The sequence below is a fragment of the Myotis davidii genome, unplaced genomic scaffold, assembly GCF_000327345.1.
Source record: "Myotis davidii unplaced genomic scaffold, ASM32734v1 scaffold1275, whole genome shotgun sequence".
Classification (NCBI taxonomy): domain Eukaryota; kingdom Metazoa; phylum Chordata; class Mammalia; order Chiroptera; family Vespertilionidae; genus Myotis; species Myotis davidii.
The window spans coordinates 163,668-183,694 of NW_006286483.1; the positions used below are offsets into that span (position 1 = coordinate 163,668).

The 20,027-nt window shown below is 42.4% G+C and overlaps 1 protein-coding gene across 1 annotated transcript in view; it reads right to left on the bottom strand.

The window, feature by feature from the left end:
- The window catches only part of MYO1E (myosin IE), a 180,022-nt gene that overhangs the window by 159,200 nt on the left and 795 nt on the right, over positions 1–20,027 (bottom strand). The gene's annotated exons all lie outside the window — the stretch shown is intronic.

Consider the following 20,027-nt stretch of genomic DNA (forward strand, 5'->3'; position numbering starts at 1 on the left):
AGGAGGAGGAGGAGAAATTTTTTTCAAGAAGTTTTCAAACAGGCAAACTACCCTGCCCAAATCCCATGGCTACATTGCTAATTCATTTCGGTCCGGGATTTCTCTTCGCCATTTGTTTCTCCCCAAACTAGGAGATGGGAAAGTTTGAAGCTGGGCAGGTCAAGCAGAGATGTGTCTGTTTTCTTGAAACATTTCTAACCTTACTTAATTGATTCCAATTTTCATGTATTGCCTTAATAGGCAACATGCAACTCAAAGACAACCTGTTAAAAGACTGGAGATAAATGGTATAGTTTCCCTAAAGTTTAGTGAGCCAGGATTTGAACAAGTTTGTTAGAAAAATGCTAATGTAGCCCTGGACGGGTGGCTCAGATAGTTGGGAGCATCATCCCCATACACCAAGGGGTTTCGGGTGGATTCCCGGGTGGAGGACATATATAGGTTGTGGGTTGATCCCTGGTTGGGGCATGTACAGCAGGCAACCGATCAATGTTTCACTCTCACATCAATGTTTCTCTCTCTCTCTCTCTCTCTCTCTCTCTGTCTCTCTCCCAAATCCATAAAAACATATCCTATTGTGATGAGTTTTTTTAATGCTAACATAGCATCTGTATTGGGGATAGCTGCCTCCATCTTTGGGGCAAGGCAGGAGAGCCAGAAGAAGCAGCCTCTAATACAAGCAGTGATAAGGTACTTATGGGTCTCAATGATGGATTCAAAGCATCTATAATGTTCTTATTAATACTCAAGGCAGCACCCTAGAATGCAGAATGGAAACTATTCTTCCTTTTTTAAAAGAATGAAATTGGCCCTGGCGTTGGCCCACGGAACAAAGGGTCTTAGATTAGATTCCAGTCAAGGGCATGCACCTGGGTTGCAGGTTCCCTGCTCTGGTTGGGGCGAGTATGGGAGGCAACCAATTGATGTGGCTCTCTCACATCTATGCTTCTCTCTTTCTCCTCCCCCTCCTTCCATTCTCAAAAAAAAAAAAAAAAATCAATGGAAAAAATGTCTTCCAGTGAGGATTAACCAAACAACAACAACAAATGAAATTGAAGTACAGAGAGCTCAGTAATTTGTTCTACTCAGATCCAAGAAACATGAGAGGGGAAAGCCTGTCCTGATCACTAGGCCCGCTCCAGCTCCCCACAAGGTAGGAGGGATCCACTAGTGTGTCTGTGATGGCTCCTGACTCACCTTCACACCCTTGCTGCAGGACACACTGAGTTACAGGCATTAACTTCTATTCACTATGATAGTACTTGTAGAAATCGACAAAGGGATTGAACAGAAGGAAAAGAAGGGAGATAAAATTCAAAAGGACAAAGTTTGTAGCATCCATCATTCAACAAACCATAGATGACCCAAAAAGAAACCAGCGGATACAGTCCCTGCCCCCAGGGACCATACACATACCTGGGGGGAGGAGGAACCTGGTCCATAGCAACCACCCAAGTTTATGGAAGAGTTGCTGAATGAGCAGGAGTGAGGAGGGTCTACAGGAATGTGGAAAGGCCAAAGGGAAAGATGGCAAATTCTGCAGAGTATAAAGAAATGTAAATCACTAGGACCTCAAGGGGCTTACATTCTCTCTGGGCAGTATGACTCATACACAATCAGATAACAATGCAAGATCACATATAATTAAGTACCAAATAAATAGCTCTAGGACAAGGGCTGCGGATTTAAAGGACTGATCTCAGTGAGCTAAATCAAAAGTTTCCAGGAAATGAGCCTTTTTTGGACCTCAGAGGATCCTGATAAATGGCAAAAAAAGGAAGGGAAGTCCAGTCATGGAAAATGGCCTGACCAAGGGGTGTATTCCAGCCAGAATGTAAAACATCCACATGAGAATCAGCTCATTCATTCATTCATTCATTCAATATTTACTGAGAACCTATTGTGTGCGGGCACTATGCCAGGATCTGACAGTGAGGACAAGGCATTCAGGCTGCCCTCATGGAGTCCACTTATTTCAGAAGGACTACTGGACAGAGGCAGCTGGAACAGGGTTAATTGAGACAGTAACGCATTTTGGGTTTTAGTCTGTTCTTAGGAAAAGCTGAGTTTTTGAGTGATAATGACAGGTACAAAGCTGTATTATGGGGAAGATTCATTATGATTCAGGCAGCGCTGTATTATGATTCAGGCAACGCTGTTTCTGTGAATTACAGGGGAAGAGAGTGAAAATCACTTAAGAACTCTTGTGATGGTCCCAGTGAAAAACAATGCAGATCCAAACTCGGGTAACAGCTGTGAAAGGGAAGGGAGACACTCTTGAGGACATACTCATGGGGCTTGGGAGCCAACAGGTGTCTGGAGGAAGGAGAATGACAGACAGGACCCTGAAGCCCACAGCCTAAATGGCTGGGGGAATTCTAGAAGGAAAACGAGTTAGGAGCAGAAGGCAATGCACTTTCTCCAGTCCTGGGACTGGAATGTTCTGGAGGTTGGACTCTTTTCAATGCCCTTCTGTATTTCCAGGCTATTAATAGTCTCCTGTCTGGACCACTTACTTCCTTCTCCACCCTGACAAAATCTGCTCTTGGCTACTTGAAGAAGACTCAACAGAGGAGTTCACAGTGAGGTGTTATTAACTGAGAAGCAAGCAGCCTTTTATGAAGAACAATGCAGTAGCTCAGCGGGATCAGTAACAGTAGAAGCTTGGCATCAAGGCAGTCATGGAGGAGACACTCTGGGTCAGAGCTTTCCAAGCACACTGCAGACAGCCACCTACCCCACGCCTCTAAGGACAGCTGACCCCAGAATTGCCTGGGAAAAAACTTTCTCTCAATCCCACTCCTGGACTTTGATTTTGTTTGGGCAGCATAATTGGAGATGATTGATTGGTTGCATCCCTCAAAGCACAGAATGCTTAGTTGCATCCCTGTCCTTGGAAGATGACATCCGGGAGGACAACCATCAGACTCTGGGGACATGTTTAGAGCCGTGTCACCTTGCTAGGACCACAGCGTTTCTGTGCACTAGTGCTTTGCCATCAATCACCTGGGGTTCTTGTTCAAATGCAGATTCAGAATCAGTAGGTCTGGGGTGGAGCCTGAGTTCTGCAGCTGTAATAACATCCCAGGTGATGTCCATGATGCTAGCCCACGGACCCACACTTGAATATGGATGTGCCTGGGAACAAACAGCTTCTCTCCAAAGCAGACCTTAGGTTCAGGTGACACTGAACTTAAATCCCGCCGCTGCCACTTTTCAGATGGATGACTTTGAGTAGGTCACCTAACTCATGTATTGTTTCTTCATCTACAAACCAAGGAAAATGATACCGACCACTAAGAAAGTACAAATGCTGGATAATGCAGAGTGGGTGCTTGGTCACTGGTTAATTCCAATAGCAGATTCTCTTCTCTTCAACAGGGTGGAAAACTGTTAAATTCACAGAAACATACCTCCCTCTACCACAGGCTAAGGTCTCCAGAGGAAATCACGGAGAATGCAAAGCACAGAACACCCATAGGAAGTGGAAAGGCTGCCTGGCAGGTGTAGCTCAGTTGGCTCAATTGGTTGAACATCATCCCATGCACCGAAAGGTCACCAGATTCCCAGTCAAGGCACATGCCCAGGTAGTGGGTCAGGTCATGTATGGGAGGCAATGAGTGGATGTTTCTCTTTCTCTTTCTCTCTCAAATCAATAAAAATGTATTTTTAAAAGAAAAGTGGAGAAGCCATTAAAAACGTTTTACCATCATGTAGCCCTGCTTAATTACAAACATGATAAAAAAAAAATCACACACAAAAAATAGCATCCCCCTGTCTTTCTCTGAGTGACTTATAACATTAAGATCTAGTACATGATTTCCCAGCTGTAAACTTCCCAAACTCCAGTTGGCAGGAAAAGGAGGGCAGTGTATCTAGATTTAACAAACACCAGTGTATTCAAGCTTCTCCAACCTTCACATTTCCCCTTCCCAAAAGTCAGATCTACCCCACCCCCATCGAGAATTACTGTCCTAGTGCATTATAGGCTATTTGATCTAAAATGTGTCACTGACTGAACTTATAAAAATGCATTTACTACACGAACCAGAATACTCTTACACTCGGATTCTTTGTCATAGGTGAAAAAACAAACCTACATTTCTACATTTTCTAAAGCAAACCACAGCTCCATAAATGCATAGTTTCTGTCAGACTACCTATCAACATTCTCTTGCATGCATTAATCTTTTCACCCCAAAAACTAAAGTATGTGAGCCAAGTGATTGTAACTGCAGAAATACCAGGCTCCAAAATAATCGACAGTTCATTGTAATAGAGTGTATATAATCTTTTTAAAAAATCCTCTCCCTTTCACTTTCTCCATCCCAAACCCAGAAAAACTCCTGTTTAGAGAAAGCCACACTGATCACTAAAAGCTAACCATCCTTTCAAAAAAAAAAGCATTAAGAGCACACATTAAGAGCCATTCAAAACCAAAAGCAATGTCCTGACAGTGGAAATAAGTTCTGCTCTCTCTCAATGCAAATGAAGCTACTGGAACTAGTGAGGGGCAGAATCAACAAAACAATTAAGCTATTAGCAAGTCTCCTTGGAAATAATCTGACCTTTGGAGAGCAAAACCAGACCTCACTTGGGTAGGTGAGTGGTGAGACTGCTGAAGGAAAAACCAGGCGGTAATTCTCCTCTTCAAAATAGAGCAGATATAAACTTTGTCAGGAAATGTTACATTCTGAAGGTCTACATTGCTGGAAAAGGAAAACCTCATCGATCTTTCTGTTTTCTTATCTATGGGGGTCCACAATGAATAATAATAATAATAACACCCCTAAAGTTCACACCTGATTTGGAAGGGTTCCATTTGGTGTTGGGAACGTTCACTGGAAAGGGTCCGGGGAATTTTGTTTCCATTTTGCCTGGAGAGCTGCACCACCCCTTGAGGGGACAAACTGGGACGCGTTGTGTGGTCTCAGCCAGTCCCTTGGCCTCCCCAGGTCTCCATGGCAGGAGGGCTGGGATAAAGGGAGCGAGAGTCGGCTGCAGAAGCCATCGCAGCCCCCCAGCTTCCCTCCGCAGTGCCTGCCTTTGCAGGAGCTGAGCTGAGCTTGCTATTATCCGGTTCTATTAAAAGAAAACTCAAAAGGAAGCTCTCCTGGTTTTATGTGAGGGGGCTATTTTTATCTTTGAAAAACATTTCCAGTTTACAATTAGTTAACTGCCTGCTTTAATCCGCCCGCTCTCATCAATCACTCATTCACTGGAGGCTGCATTGCTACAACCCAGTTGCATTGGGAGGTTTTCAGACCTCCCAGGGGAAGTTTGGTTCAATTCAATGAAATCCCACATGCACTAGGTGATGGAAACACAAAAAACAAGAATAACAAAGTGTCCCCTGGTTTACAGCTTACTAGGACAGAATAATAAGCACATATTTAATGAATTAAAATCACTTAAAAACCTCCCATTGGCAAGAAGACCCCAACTTACCTTGCCTGTCCCAGCTTCTCCATTCCTGATCTGCAAGCCACTCAAAATTCCTCACTGAAATGCTCTAACTGATGCATACCTTTCTGACCCCACGGGTTACCTGGACTTCTCCCCTTGCCTCACATTGGAGGCCATTTGTTTTACACTTTGGAGAACCCAGAATCCTCACCCATCTGTTACAGAATAGTAAGCAGCTAGGAAAATACCAGGACAAGCAGAATAGGGAAACTAAGACAGATAGTTAAACAGCAGTTTGCAGCCACCCAGTAAATCCATCTTCCCCAAACCAAGGAACTTAAAAGTAAATGGTTTGCACTTCTCCTCCCCAACCAGAGGGTAAACAAATCACCCTACTCAGGGAGACAGATAGAAATCCAATTAAGTGCCATTTGCCAACCACACCCAAGGACAGACAAATTAAGAGAATAAATCTCATTATGATACATCAGCATAAAGCTGATGATCTGCCCTCAAGACCTCCCCTAAATGCTCAGCCTTTAAAACCCCTGCAAATGAAGGTGCCAGCTCTCTCCTTCCAGGGAACATGCTCACGCTATCCCCCTCCCCTGCCCCTTCCCCCACAGGCACGTAGCCCCTAACATCCAATGGACCCATGAGACTTGCAACCAGGGGAGCAATGGGCAGGGGCCCGCTCATCCCAGGCAAACCCACTGAATCTGTCTCCAAGAGCCCCTTTCTCTGACTTCCCAGTGAGCTAAGATAGTGCAGCCTGGGCTCTCTGTTGCTGCTTCTATCTCCTTCCTTGTTTCACTCTCCTAAATATATTTTTGATGCAGTCAATAAATTTTTGCTTGCTTTTCTACACTTCGTCTCTCGATTGAAATCTTTCTTTGAAGGAAACAAGAACCGAGGTCTTGTCATCTTCCCGGTAACACATCCACCTGGAGCTGAGCTTGGACAACTCTCCAAAAAGCTCCAAAAGTGCACATTTGCCCATTTGGTTAGTTGATGGGTTCCAGTACGAATATTTCCTGAGGACGGTTTGAATTTACCAGCATTTGGATTTCCTGTGAATTTTAAAGATCTGAATTCAACCTGTCCTCCAACCACCTACAATAAAAAACAACAACAAAAAAACCTGATGGTCTGCTTTAAAAAAAATCCCATTTCTCTCGATTCCTTCTTCCATCTATTATCACTGCCTATGTCTTAAATACCCATACTTGTGAAAATATCCATACTTGGGAGAACTATCTTTCTTCACAGATTCTAAGAGAGTTAGGGTGCTGGTTTCAACAGCATGGCCGGCCGATGAGTGAAAAAGGCACGATGATGGGCCGACGGATGGACTCTCCTGCCTTACGTGAAAGAGCAGCTTGGCTTTCAGGTGCCCTTTTAAGTATCTGTATCCCTCTGTCCTCACCATTCCATCTCTCCAAAGGGCAGGCTGACTGAAGTGAGGAGTGACAGCCACATCAGAGGACTACATCATTCCCACTAAAATCAAAGGCTCCAGTGACATTTGAATCACAGGGCGCTTTGACTGATCCACTCCTTGCCTGTTTCACTCCAGGAGCGGAGTAAGCAAGCACAGCAGGTTCCTGGGGTGGGTTTTCAGAGAGCTTCTTTGCCACAGGTGACAGAGTGCTTCCCTGTGTCGGCAGTTCCGCACTCTACTTCTGTCCCTCAAGACAGAGACCTGGGGGCGGTTTTAAAGAAGGTACACACACAGCAGAAGGAAATGCAAGCATTTTCCCCTCCAGGATGCTTAAAAAATAGTTCTGTGTACTTAGTATGGCAAGTCACAGTACAGGCAGGTGGGATGTAAAATGAACAAGAAAGGACTCTACCTGAAAAGTAACTGATCCGAAGGGAAGATGAAATGGGCATAAACAGTCCTAAAATCTTCCCACATAAAGAACCAGGGGATTTCAGAATAACTCCCAACTACGAGACTCAAGCAGGTGCAATTGGGTCTGGCCTAAAAGGGCAATTAGAGAGTTGGGATAAGGGAGAGGAAGGAATTGAGGGCAGCCAGACATTAGCTAAAGGTGAGAACACCCAAGCCTGAGAGGGACACAAAAAATAGTTGAACTTGGCCAGACCATCTAGGTGAGAGAAAAGCAAAAGGGTAGATTGAAGCCACATTGCAGAGATGGAATGCACAGGAATAGCGGGTGGTGAATCTTGCAATTCACTACGTTTTATATCTAGAGTATATAAAGCACAACTTTGCCAACTGACACTGAAATACAACTGGTGCAAAAACTGAAGACTTTGGTTCATAGCCTCTAGAAACAAACAGTGCCTTACTCTGTAGAACAGATAACAGGTGACACACAGCCACCCCAAACTCACGGGAGAGGTGCTCAGCAGGGTTCTTCGGAGGAGAAAGAGGACTCGCCTTCTCTTGGCAGCCTTACTTCTACAGCCTCAATTCAGAACAGGTGCAAACTATTTTTCCTGCGTTCCCCCATCCTCCCACTTACCCCTCCTGCTTCTAGCACAGTGGTTCTCAACCTTGGCTGCACATTAGAATCACCTGGGAATCTTTTTAAAATCCTGATCAGGCCCAGAAATCATCAGGATTTTAAAAAGACTCCCAGGTGATTCTAATGTGCAGCCAAGGTTGAGAACCACTATTCTAGAAGGACATGAGCCCTGTGGGAAAGAACAGAATGCTAGATAGATGGAGGATGTAGTTGGGGCTTGGAGCAGGGGAGAGAAAGAGCTAGAGGATGGAATATAAAATGAAGAAACTATCCCAGTTCCATATTTATTCTACATCCCAAGCCCTAGTCCTGGGTAATATAAACAGAGCATAGAAATCTGCTCCAGCACCCAGCAATGTTTTATTGTGTCTTCAATTAGTAAATACTAATTTTACACTTAAATAACAATAAGTCCTCACCAGGGAAATGAGATTTCAATTATTTAAAAAGTTAAAACCTTATGCCCTTGATTTACATTTGAAGTCTGTATTAGATGTATTCCTCTTTGTCATCAGAAGAGAATATAAAAATGTAATAAATCTAAGACCAATGCTGTGACTCTGTTTTTATGCTTCATTATTATTATTCTGAAAAATCGAGTTAGTTGTCAACAAATAATACCTATCATTACCCCATGGTAACTTATATTGGGTTAGTGTCTCTGGGAGTCTTACAAAAAATGATTTTAACTTACTGCTTTCAACCTCCCCTCTCTCTAATACCTTATTGTGTTTGATTGTCAAATATTTCCAGCAAAAGCAGATTAAGGACCAAGATCCCTGGACTGTGGGTCAAGAGACTTGTATTCTAGGGTCACCTCTTCTATTAACGTTCCAGGTGAGCTTGGTTAGGCTGGATTCTCTGGACCTTTGAGAGTCATTTGGGGAGGCCACGGACCACACTGGGGATTTCTGAATCTTCCTCCCAGGAAAAAATGCACACATGAAACAGACACGAGCTTCCGTTTACAATTTCATAGAAACGCCCAAGTAATCTCTGGGGTACTCCTCATCTTGACATTCTGTGTTCAAGGTACTGATCGCTGACTGAAAGAAATACAGTGGGGCATTGACTTTCGAGTGTCCCGACTAACAAGTTTTTTGAGATACCAGCTATCTCTCGACTGATTTTTTGCATTGAGTTGATAGAGTAATTTGAGTTAACGAGCTCCTTAACGAGCTCCTTAATGAGCTCAGTCTCCAAACGAATTAAACTCCTAAGTCAAGGCCCCGCTGTAAGTATTATTTGGATAGCTATCACCATGATACAGGTAGGCATGAGAAGAAATGAAGAGATCAATAACCACGAACTGGTTCTATCTATCATTCCTAAAGGCAGTGCCTGAGTAGAGCTGGGACTGTAGGGGCGGGAACCATCCCTGTCCCACACACCAAGACAACAGATGTTAAGATATCAGTGCCAGAGACTCCTGTGGATGAGAATGGACCAAGCTTTAAGTCCACCCAGTAACTAAAGATATCTACATTATTCTGTAAAACAAAGCCTTTACTGTTAAAAGTCAAAGGGAAGCTACTTGCTTTGATTCACCAAGACACACCCCTTTTTCCTGCCCAAAGAGTAGTTACAGCCAAGAGCTGAGTTTTGCTTTATTTAAAAGCCAATGTAATACAGACATAGGATGAAATGATATGATATCTAGGATTTGCTTCGAAATAAACCAAGGGAAGGTGAGAAGAGAGAAAACAAGATTGGAACGATTATATGCCAACAAATTAGACAACCCAGAAGAAATGGATAAATTTCTGGAAATATGCAACCTACCATGACTGGATCATAAAGAAATAGAAAATATGAACAGACTGATTACTAGTAAGGAGATTAAGTAACTAGTCAAAAACCTCCCAATAAAGTCCAGAAACAGACGGCTCCAATGGTGAATTTTCTACCAAATATTTAAAGGAGTAATGCCAATCTTTCTCAGACCCTTCCAAAAAACAAAAGAGGAGGGAGCACTTCCAAACTCATTTTACAAGGCCAGCATTACCTTGACACCAAAACCAGACAAGGACACTATAAGAAAATCACAGGCCAACATTCCTGATAAACATAGATGCAAAAATTCTCAACAAAACACTAGCAAACTGAATTCAATAAGACATTAAAAGGATCATAAACCATAATCAAGTGGGATTTATTCCAGGTATGCAAGGATGGCTCAACATCCACAAATCAATCAATGTGATGCACCACATAACAAAATGGAGAAAATAAGATTGGCCATGAGTTTTCAATTGTCAAAGTTGGGGGATGAGTTTTCCTCCCATTTGTCGAACGTTAGTCTTTCTTTTTTTCTTTTTTTTTTCATTTAGAAAGTGAGGAGAAAGTCAAACTGAAATATCCATAGTTAATGGATTTTTTGAGACCTGAACACAAAACTAATTTAATCCTATTCAATTTACATTTTGTTGAGAAGCCCACAGATAGCACAGAATATGGAATTGACACAGTGTTATTTTAAGAACCAACCATCTTACAGTCCAAAAGAGATGACTTTCAATCAAGACAAAAAAGAGTATTTTTGTGTGAGAAGAATGTCTTTCTCCACATAAACAGCTCAATGTTGGCTGAAAAGGCGGAATTGGGCAACAAGCAGTATTGTCCCCACCTGTTCCAGCAGTATTATTCCACCCTTATGTCCAACAGGCCATCTAGTCCAGTCTTGTTGGGCATGATTCACTGCTCTCCCAGTTTGAACTTCATTATAAAATGTTTGTTATTTTCACAAAGCTCTCATTAACAGATAGAAATGAATTTTCTTCTTTTTGTTTGCTTCTGCTTTTACCGTTTTCCTAACAAAAACAGCAATTTAAAAATCATAATGAGTCAACAATAAAAAATAAACTTAAAAAAATAAAATAAAAATCATACTGAGTCTCTATTTTGTAATTTTAAAAAAACCTGCAGTTCCAATTTCTCATTCTTTGGGAAAACAGCAGTGGACATATCAGGGTCCATGGGGGCTTCCGTTATACACAGGGGTTCAGAGGGTCAGCCCGGAAAAACTGGTGCTGCCACTGAATCTACCTATTCCGGCCTCAATGTATTCACCCAATTAAGGCAAACTGAAAGAGACAGCTGTGGGTGGAGACCTGTATCTGAGCCCCAGGTAGTCCTCTCCTGTGTGATTTGCTATGGCCAATGGGACAAGAGCAAGCAGAGGTTTAAAAGATTCGTGTGCACTGGCATTTGCTTTCTCTTTAGCTATGCCTGGGAACCCTGTGACCACTGCTAAGTAAACAAACCAGGACTAGCCTATTGTAACAGGAGATACATGGCCAAGTCATCTCTATTGTGCCAACTGAAACTGCACCAACTATCAGACATGTGAGTGAAGTCATCCTAGATCCTCCATTCCCAGCCAAGTCACCAGTGACCATAGGGATCTGATGAGTCAGTCCAGCCCAGAACTGTCCAGCTGATGCACAAAATCATAAGAAATAATAAATATGTATTAGTTAAGTTGCCCAGTTTGCATTGTTATACCAAAAACTAACAGACACAACAGGGTAAGAAAAGATGACTAAAAGATGCTAAGATGTACTGAGCCTCCTGGGGAGTAATCACTAACAACACTTTATGTAACACTCAATGGAACTTAACTATTGGTTTGATTATTCTCAACTCCCAATACAATGTGACATAGATCCAAAATTAAACATATTCCCTAATATTCATCTCAAGACAATATTTGCTACTTTTGGAAGAATTTTGCATGGGCTTTGGAAGTTTATGAACCTCCTAAAATTATATGAAGAATTGTAAGTTTATGTGTATTTTTTTCTTTTTTCTTTTTTTTTTTTTCAAATTTTATTTTTTATTACAAAGGGTATTACATATGTGTCCATTTTTTTCCCCGCCCTAGACAGTCCCCTAGCTGTATTTTTTTCTTAATTGGAAAAAGATGTTAAAACTATGGAGAATATCGTAAATGTCTATGTTCACACTGCCCAGAATTGATGATCCTATTTTATCACCGGTGCTTTGGGATTTTTATATATAAAGCAATTTAAACATTACTGATAACATTAAAGTTAGTCCACCAACTGGTCCTCTTGCTTTCCGCCTGCCCCCTTCAGCAGCTTGAACTGGGCATCTTTCTAGTCCACTGATTTATATTTTGAAAAGAATATATACATAAATATATATGTATATACATATATATCCCCAAACAATAAATATATACAGTCTTCTTTTGTGTTTTTAAGTTGTTCTTAGTCTTTTATTTCCATTTTTTTTCAGTTACAGTTTACATTCAATATTATTTTGTATTAGCTTCAGGTACAGCATAGTGATTACAGTATTATTCACTACATTCACTATGCTGCACTTCACACCCCCGTGACTTTTTTTGTAACTACTAATCTGTACTTCTTAACCCCTTCACCTTTTTCACCCAGTTTCCCGACCCCTTCCCCTAAATTTTTTCTGAAATGGTTTTATATTATATGTATCTTTCTATAACTCGCTTCTCACCAACCACTCCTTTTGTGAGATCCATACTCTATTATCAATAAATCTCATCTTTATGCATTTCTCTACTGGTGGGCATTTAGATTGTTCCTTGTTGTTTGTTTTTGCGATTGCAAACGTTGTCAAGGAACAGGTCAGGTCAATAGCTCCCAGCACGGCTTCAGAGGACCTCAGGACTCTGACAATCTGATTGTATCACTTTGCAGAGATATTTCTGCATTAGCACATTCCCAAGTCTTGGAGGAAGCTCTCTTTACTTACACCCTAGGACAGCTCAATCAATGCTATTATTACATTCAAATCCAAAATTTCCCATTACAGAGGTCTGCATCTCCTTGGGGACACAAAAAAACAAACATTTTTTGTTGTTGTTGAAAATTCCTTAGAGTCAGACAATGATACTGCCCGAAACATGATGACCCATGTTAAATTTGGGTTCTACCCATCACTGTTACCAGGTAATACTATGCTAAGTTGCTGTCAACATCAAATGCTGGTCACACCAATTAAATTACTAAGATACTAATGATATGACATCCTATTTGTTTTCTGTCATGTATGTATGGACTAAAGAACTGAATTTCTTGTGGTTATTTCATTTCCCTTATTTTCTATCTTTTAAATCTAATTGAGATAAAAAAAAAATCTTTCTAGCATGACTTCTGCTTTCATGCTTGTTTCCAGTGTGATGTCATCTAGCCCCAAAACTGATATTCGAAGGTCCAAAACAAAGAAATTAAAATCTGGACCATTATTAGTCATAATAGACTATGTTCTTAGGTCTAAATTATTCCACCCTGGTATTAGTAAGTAAAATGAGCTAAAATAGATGATTTTTTAAATCAAGCTTGCCTTCCCGTGGGAGTATATGAAATGATGAAGTGTTATACAGATACTTGGATTCAGAAATTTCAACTTTAGAAATAACTAATTGCTTTTGAAAGAGCATAAAGTTAGCTTGGTTTATTATATACAAGTTGTATGGCCCAGAGCAATTCTCTTAACTGGCCACACTTTGTTTTTGTTTTTATAACCTATAAAATGGCAACAAAAACCATCCTTGGTGTAAGAATGAAATGAAATCACTTCTATGAAAACCTTCTGTTATCATTTCCCCACTAGACTGTGAGCGCGTCATAAGCAGAGGCAGTACTTAAGTCATCTTGGATTCCCAGTGGTGTCATCATATTTGGTAAGAATGCTTACTAGTACATGTCAAGCATGTATGCTAACCTCCTGTGCAGCTGCTCTGTCTTCTCTACTTTAGGGATCAAAGCTCTCCACCTCCAACCACTTGCGTTCTCTGACAAGACTACTCGTATATGCCAAGCTGGAGCCAGAGGCTTGCACACCCACTGGTGTCACATTTGCATGCCAACACCATAATCGAAGGGCAATACCAACAGTTCCCACCTCTGGGCCAGGACTTGGGAGTGTGTAGTGCACCCCAAGCCTGCCTGTCTGGCTCCAGGTCTGAGGACTGACAGGAGCAGCACATTACAGACCAGAGCAGTTCTAGTGGGAGCAGGAGGCACTCTTCCCAACGCCCAGCATCACACAATAATACTGTCCCAACAGGAGAGGTCTCTGTACAGTTATGACTCAGACTGGGTAATCGGGCAACATGGGATTATTATACCGCCACCAAAATGATAAAAATACGCTTACCAAGGAAAAGGATTTAAAAAATAAATGGGGAAATACAGAGCACAAATTGTTTAGTTGTCCCATAATTATAACTACATAAAATGATGTGTTTTGGATAGACTAGAAGGAAACCCAAAGACATGAAGATAATACCATTAGGGTAGTGTTATTATGGGTGAATTATTCTGATTTACTTCTTATAATCTTTTAATGTTAATATAGTAATGAATCAAAAATAGGTAGCAATCTTCCATCTCCAAGCAGGCATTTTTAAAATCCCAGGAAGGCCCTGACCGGTTTGGCTTAGTGGATGGAGCGTTGGCCTGCGGACTGAAGGGTCCCAGGTTCGAGTCCGTTCAAGGGCATGTACCTTGGTTGCAAGCACATCCCCAGTGGGGGGTGGGGGTGGGGTGCAGGAGGCAACTGATCGATGTTTCTCTCTCATTGATGTTTCTAACTCTCTATTCCTCTCCCTTCCTCTCTGTGAAAAATCAATGAAATGTATTTTTAAATAAATAAATAAATAAAATCCCAGAAAGAACATTACCTGGTCATGTTTAGACTCGACGGAAATAGACTCTAACCCACCATCATGGTTTGGGGGCAAAGCCTTCTTCGATTGCCAACAAAAAAAATGGATTCTGGCACCAGCTCAGCCAAAACCTAGCTCTGAGACTTGAGAAGTCATCTAACTCTTCTAGATCTCCGTGAAGTCAAGCAAAAGATTTAGGACAGAATTCTTAAGCTTGCTTCTGGGCTTTCTACAATGGAGTGTGTGTTTCACTTTCTACAATGTAGCATATGATCATAAAGTCCTGTGAATGAATTTTTAACAAGCACATCAGAACTCAGAACACACAAGAGAGTGTGGTCCCTTCAGAGCAGTTCTTGTACTTGATCCTGGAAAGAGCCACCTCCTCTCTGGCTGTCACCTCCTCTCTGGCCTCCACAGCCTGTTCTACACGATATTGCATGTCTTCAGTAGGGCCCATTTTTCCTCTGTTGAGGCAGAATGTAACTTCTGGAAACAGCTCAGAGGAACCTGGTGCTAATTCTGGTGAGTACGATGATGATCAGGGTGGATACAAACATTTTAGGTCACAAAGGAAGTTAAAAAAAAAAAAAAAAGGCCATTCTAAAGTGCTTTGAACAATGTTAATGACATTGTTCCCAGGTTGGCAACTTAGAAGGAGGGCTGATGGATGTACAGTGTAAGGTCCCCGGTTAGCCAAAGCCAATGTCACTATTTAGGGGAGATTCTTAGAGTTCTACTTCTCTCCTCAAGTGTAGCTGTCCTAAAGATACGTAAAAAAAAAAAAAAAAGCAACAACAAAAAAAACACCTTTGCTAGGATGCCCCAAAACCTTTTGTCTCTGCCAAAACAAATTCTGAAGTTGAAACTCAAAACATAATTTGTTTACCATTATTACAGAATGTGCTTATAAGGCCAAGATGTTTATTTTTAATACCGTTGGCATTTAACCTTTTACCCCTAATTTGCTCTGTAAATATCAAGTCTCAGCAAGGTTAAAAAAAAATTAAAAACTCACCAAGGAGAAACTCATTTTAACCACATATTAATAAAAACAGGCATCTTTGTGAAAACAAAATAGTAGATGGCTCAAACGTGGAAAATCACAACTGCATGTAATTCTATATATTCCATTATGAAGTTCATAATACCTTGCACTTGTGTAGAGGTTTCAAAATATTTCTGCTTTTTGAAGCTGATGAAAAGAGCCTTCATACGTTCCTACTAAATAATAAGACTCAAGCCCCCTCAGGAAATGAAAAGCACTCCATGTTCTCTTTCATTTAGTCTCACATGAGTTCATGACATTAACACTAAGGAGCAAAAAGTCGTATTTACCAAAATGCTCATTATCTATTCCCAAGAATAGACCCCTGAAACAGACCTTGAATTCATGAGAATCAACTGGGAAAGAACTAATAAAAGAGGTGCATCATACAATATAGGGGGTAGATTGTCACTGAGGAGGGAATTGATGGGTTAAGAAAGAGAAGTTCAATTTATAGCCACCACTCACAACTATCTCACTGGTGTTTAGATGGCTCTGAATAGTAGCAGCTGGATGCTGATTTCCCATGTCATAGCTAAGAGATTCCATAGGCCCAGGCACTAGCTTGTTCTCAATGGAAACTCAGTGGGAAGGTGTGACTTTATCAATAAAAATCTAACACCATTTCTGAGCATGTGGCTAAAGTTTAGACGTTCCCGCTAACCGGTGAGTGACAGGAAGGAAGCGCTGTGGTTCACAGGCCACCACTTTGAGATTTTCCGAATGGCTGCAAAGAGCTGGCCTGCAGGTGTTTGTCTGGCCTCTCAGTGATGATCTGAACACTTAAAAAATGCGCCTTCTGGCATTAAAATCTGGATTTCCAGCTTCTCTAAAAAAAAAAAAAAAAAGATGATTTGGTAATATGGTTGATGTAACTATGGCCTAGGATCAAGTAATGCTGTCTCTTTAGATGGGTATATGTTCCATATTTCCTCTCTCAGGAGGCCAACCTCACTCCATCAGAAACTATGCTGGCCTCTATAGACAGCTGAGTTTGCAACCACTGACAGCTGAAATCCTGGGCAAAACGGTGGCTTTCAGCTTCTGCAAATGTCTGCTTCCTCCACTTTTTCCTCCCTCTCCCTCCTTGCCTCCGTCAAATCTTTTCTGGCCGAAGCCGGTTTGGCTCAGTGGATAGAGCGTCGGCCTGCGGACTGAAAGGGCCCAGGTTCGATTCCGGTCAAGGGCATGTACCTTGGTTGCGGGCACATCCCCAGTAGGGAGTGTGCAGGAGGCAGCTGGTCGATGTTTCTCTCTCATCTATGTTTCTGACTCTCTATCTCTCTCCTTTCCTCTCTGTAAAAACTCAATAAAATATATTTAAAAAAAAATCTTTTCTGCACTTTATCCCATTTCTTTTGGGTCTTTGTTTTGTTATTGTTGTTGTTAATCCTCACCAGAGGATATTTTTTCAATTGAAAGGGAGGAAAAGTAAGAGGAAGGAAGAGAGAGAGACATCAATCTGAGAGATACATCAATTCGTTGTCTCCCACACGTGCCCCAAATGGGGCGGGGGATCGAACCTGGTACGGTGGGAATTGAACCCAGGACCCTGAGGTGCACAGGCTCATGCTCTACCCACTTAGCAACACCAGCCAGGCACTTTATCCCATTTCTGCCTGGTTGTGTTTTGTCATATTGTGTTGTTTTGGCCAGGAAACTACTTAGCAATCTGATAAACTAATCAGTGGGGATGGGCCAGGTTACATTCCCAAAAACACATATTTGAAATGGATTCCAGACTTTCTAAATACATGTCATGCCTTCAAGGCCCAAAGGAACTTACCTACCTTGTAGTCAGCTATCCATCAGATTTCTGTTTTCATAGGTCTATTCCTGTGTGTAACATCTGCAGTTTACTCACAAGTAACATGCAAGTAAGGACAAGGAAACATATCCTGAACATATTCTGAGGAGATGGCCAATACCGATTACTCAAATATTTCAGTCTACCTAAGTCACAGAAGACCTATGAATCATCATTCCTAGGTCCAAAGTATACAGCAGAGTTATAGACACGGGCTCCAGTCCTCAGCAGGCCATACTGGTCATGGCCACAAAAGCAGAGCTTCCTTTGTGGATGATGATAAAGCAAGATTCTAGGAAGGAAGCTGTAAGTTAAATTTAAAAATTTAATATGTTTTTTTAAATTGATTTCAGAGAGGGGAAAGGAGAGGGAGAAAGGGATAGAAACATCAGTGATGAGAGAGAATCACAGATTGGCTGCCTCCTGCATGTCCTACACTGGTGATGTAAATTGAACCGTGGCCTCCTGGTTCATAGGCGATGCTCAACTACTGAGCCACACCAGCCGGGCTAAATTTAAAATTTTAAACCTGACTTTAAGTAAAGTCAAAAGAGATTGTCATACCCTAACTAATGTACACAAAATTATAAAGACATCAGATTTTTCCCCCTCAGTTCTTCAAGTCTGCTAAAAATTTCTGTTGCCTAGGAGTAGTATTCTCGGTTTTCCAAAGATGGAGAAAAGTGTCCCAAAGTGAGTTTTCAGAAGGAAGGTATCAGGTAAATATAAACTATATATTGTGTTCATACATCAGAAAATGGCAGTCTTCCTCATGAGTCACAACTGCGTGAGTCTTGGTGGACAGCCTTCCTAATGGAGACCTGCCAGACTTCCTAAAAGGCCATGGACACACACACACACACACACACACACACACACACCACAGCACAGGTGCCCTCCTTACAGCCCCGCCAAGAGGCTGATGAATTATATTCTCCACGCTCACCCTCAGCCACACCCTCGGAAGGCAATGCCCTGGCTCTTCCTGTTCTGAGCAGCTGGGGGATGCAGCTGGGCAGACCCAGAAAGATGTGAAGCCTCATTTGGCTCGGAGGGTCTTATATAAACATTAAAACGTCATAACGGAGGTTTCTTCCTATTTGAGAGGCTGATCTCGGTTCTAAGGCAACCTCACCCACCTAGTGAACAAATGCAATGTTTCAAGCCAGCAAAGAAATGATTTGTTGAATTTTTGCCAGAATACTCTAGATCCAGTAGATGAAGCCACGGCAAATCTCCTATTTCAGGACAGCCAGCTGTTTCAACTTTTCTGTCAGGGAATCGGGGCCTCGGCAACCGTATCTGATGCACAGATAGTCTCCAGGCGGCCCACAACATGGCCATCTGTGCGGCTGGCAGGGAAGCCATCCACAGGTAAGTCCCACCTGCCCTCCCATAGACACGCTACACGATTCTGGAAACCACGCTCTTGCTCAACATCCTCCTCCTTCATCAGCAATGGGGCCGAACTGAGCACCGCGTTGAAAAATAAGTTCACTAAGGGAAAGTTAACTTTCCCAGGGTACCACTCACTCAAGCATTTGAATTCAGTAAGATTTTTTAAGCTCTTTACAAAAAAAACCACATTGATTTCTTTCTTTCTTTTTTTACAAATATTGAGCCATGGAAAATAATTATAGCAATTCTAAAGTACTAGGGCTATCATCCTGCTTAAGTTTAAGTGGCCAATTAGGCGGTGGCCCAGTTAGGTAGCTCCACCCAGACACACACTCAGCTTAAGTAAATGGTTCTTCATAGGTGTTCCCAAAACAAGGTGGGGTAGACGTGCTTCTTAAACCCTAAGACTGAGCGAGGAAATTTATTTGCAGATCAAGTGTCTTCTTAGGTAGGGGGCAAAGGTGGTATCATTTTGGACTATGTGAAAAACAAAATCTTTGGTCAAGGCTGTCCTTTTAAATATGTTGTTGGTTTTTAATTATACTTTTGAACAAGCCCAGCACGGGGCCAGGGGCTCCTTTTCGGTTCTGGACGCCGGTTCCGACGGGCCTGAGCTACACGCCCCTCAGGCTGGTCACGCGGGGTAGATAGTTAAATGAGCGCGGTCCTGGTTATCATTCCGACTTGGCTGCACTTTCAGTCATTAAAAACCAACCCAACCAGAAGAGGACCAGTCCGTCCACCTACGCAGGCGTATTCCAGTGTGGAAACGAGGAAGCCTTGCAGTAGAACTTGGTCGTCTTTCTTCGGATGGACCGCCAACCCCTTCAAAATCGAGCCCTGGCTTTTGTGCCTGGGAAAGTAAAGCACGCCGAAGCCCCGGGGGTGCGGCTAAGGCTGTGGGGGCGGGGTGGCTGGGGCGGGGACTTGGGGCAAAGGAGGAAAAGTCATAATAAGTTAGAGAAAAAGCCGGCCACTTCCAGGTATTCCCCAAGTGCCAACGGAAAAGGAACAAAAAACTCGACTTCCTCCCGTGCAAGCCGTTCACCAGACACCCGAAAAGGGCCGGTCACCTCGCACCGGGGAAGGGGCGGGAGTGGGGGCGGGGGTGCTTAGTTCGCCTCTGGAGAGCAAAGATCCCCCCGGCGGCTCCTCGCCGAGCCCAGGCCAGCGTAGCCCGGAGCTGCACCCGGTCCCTTTCGC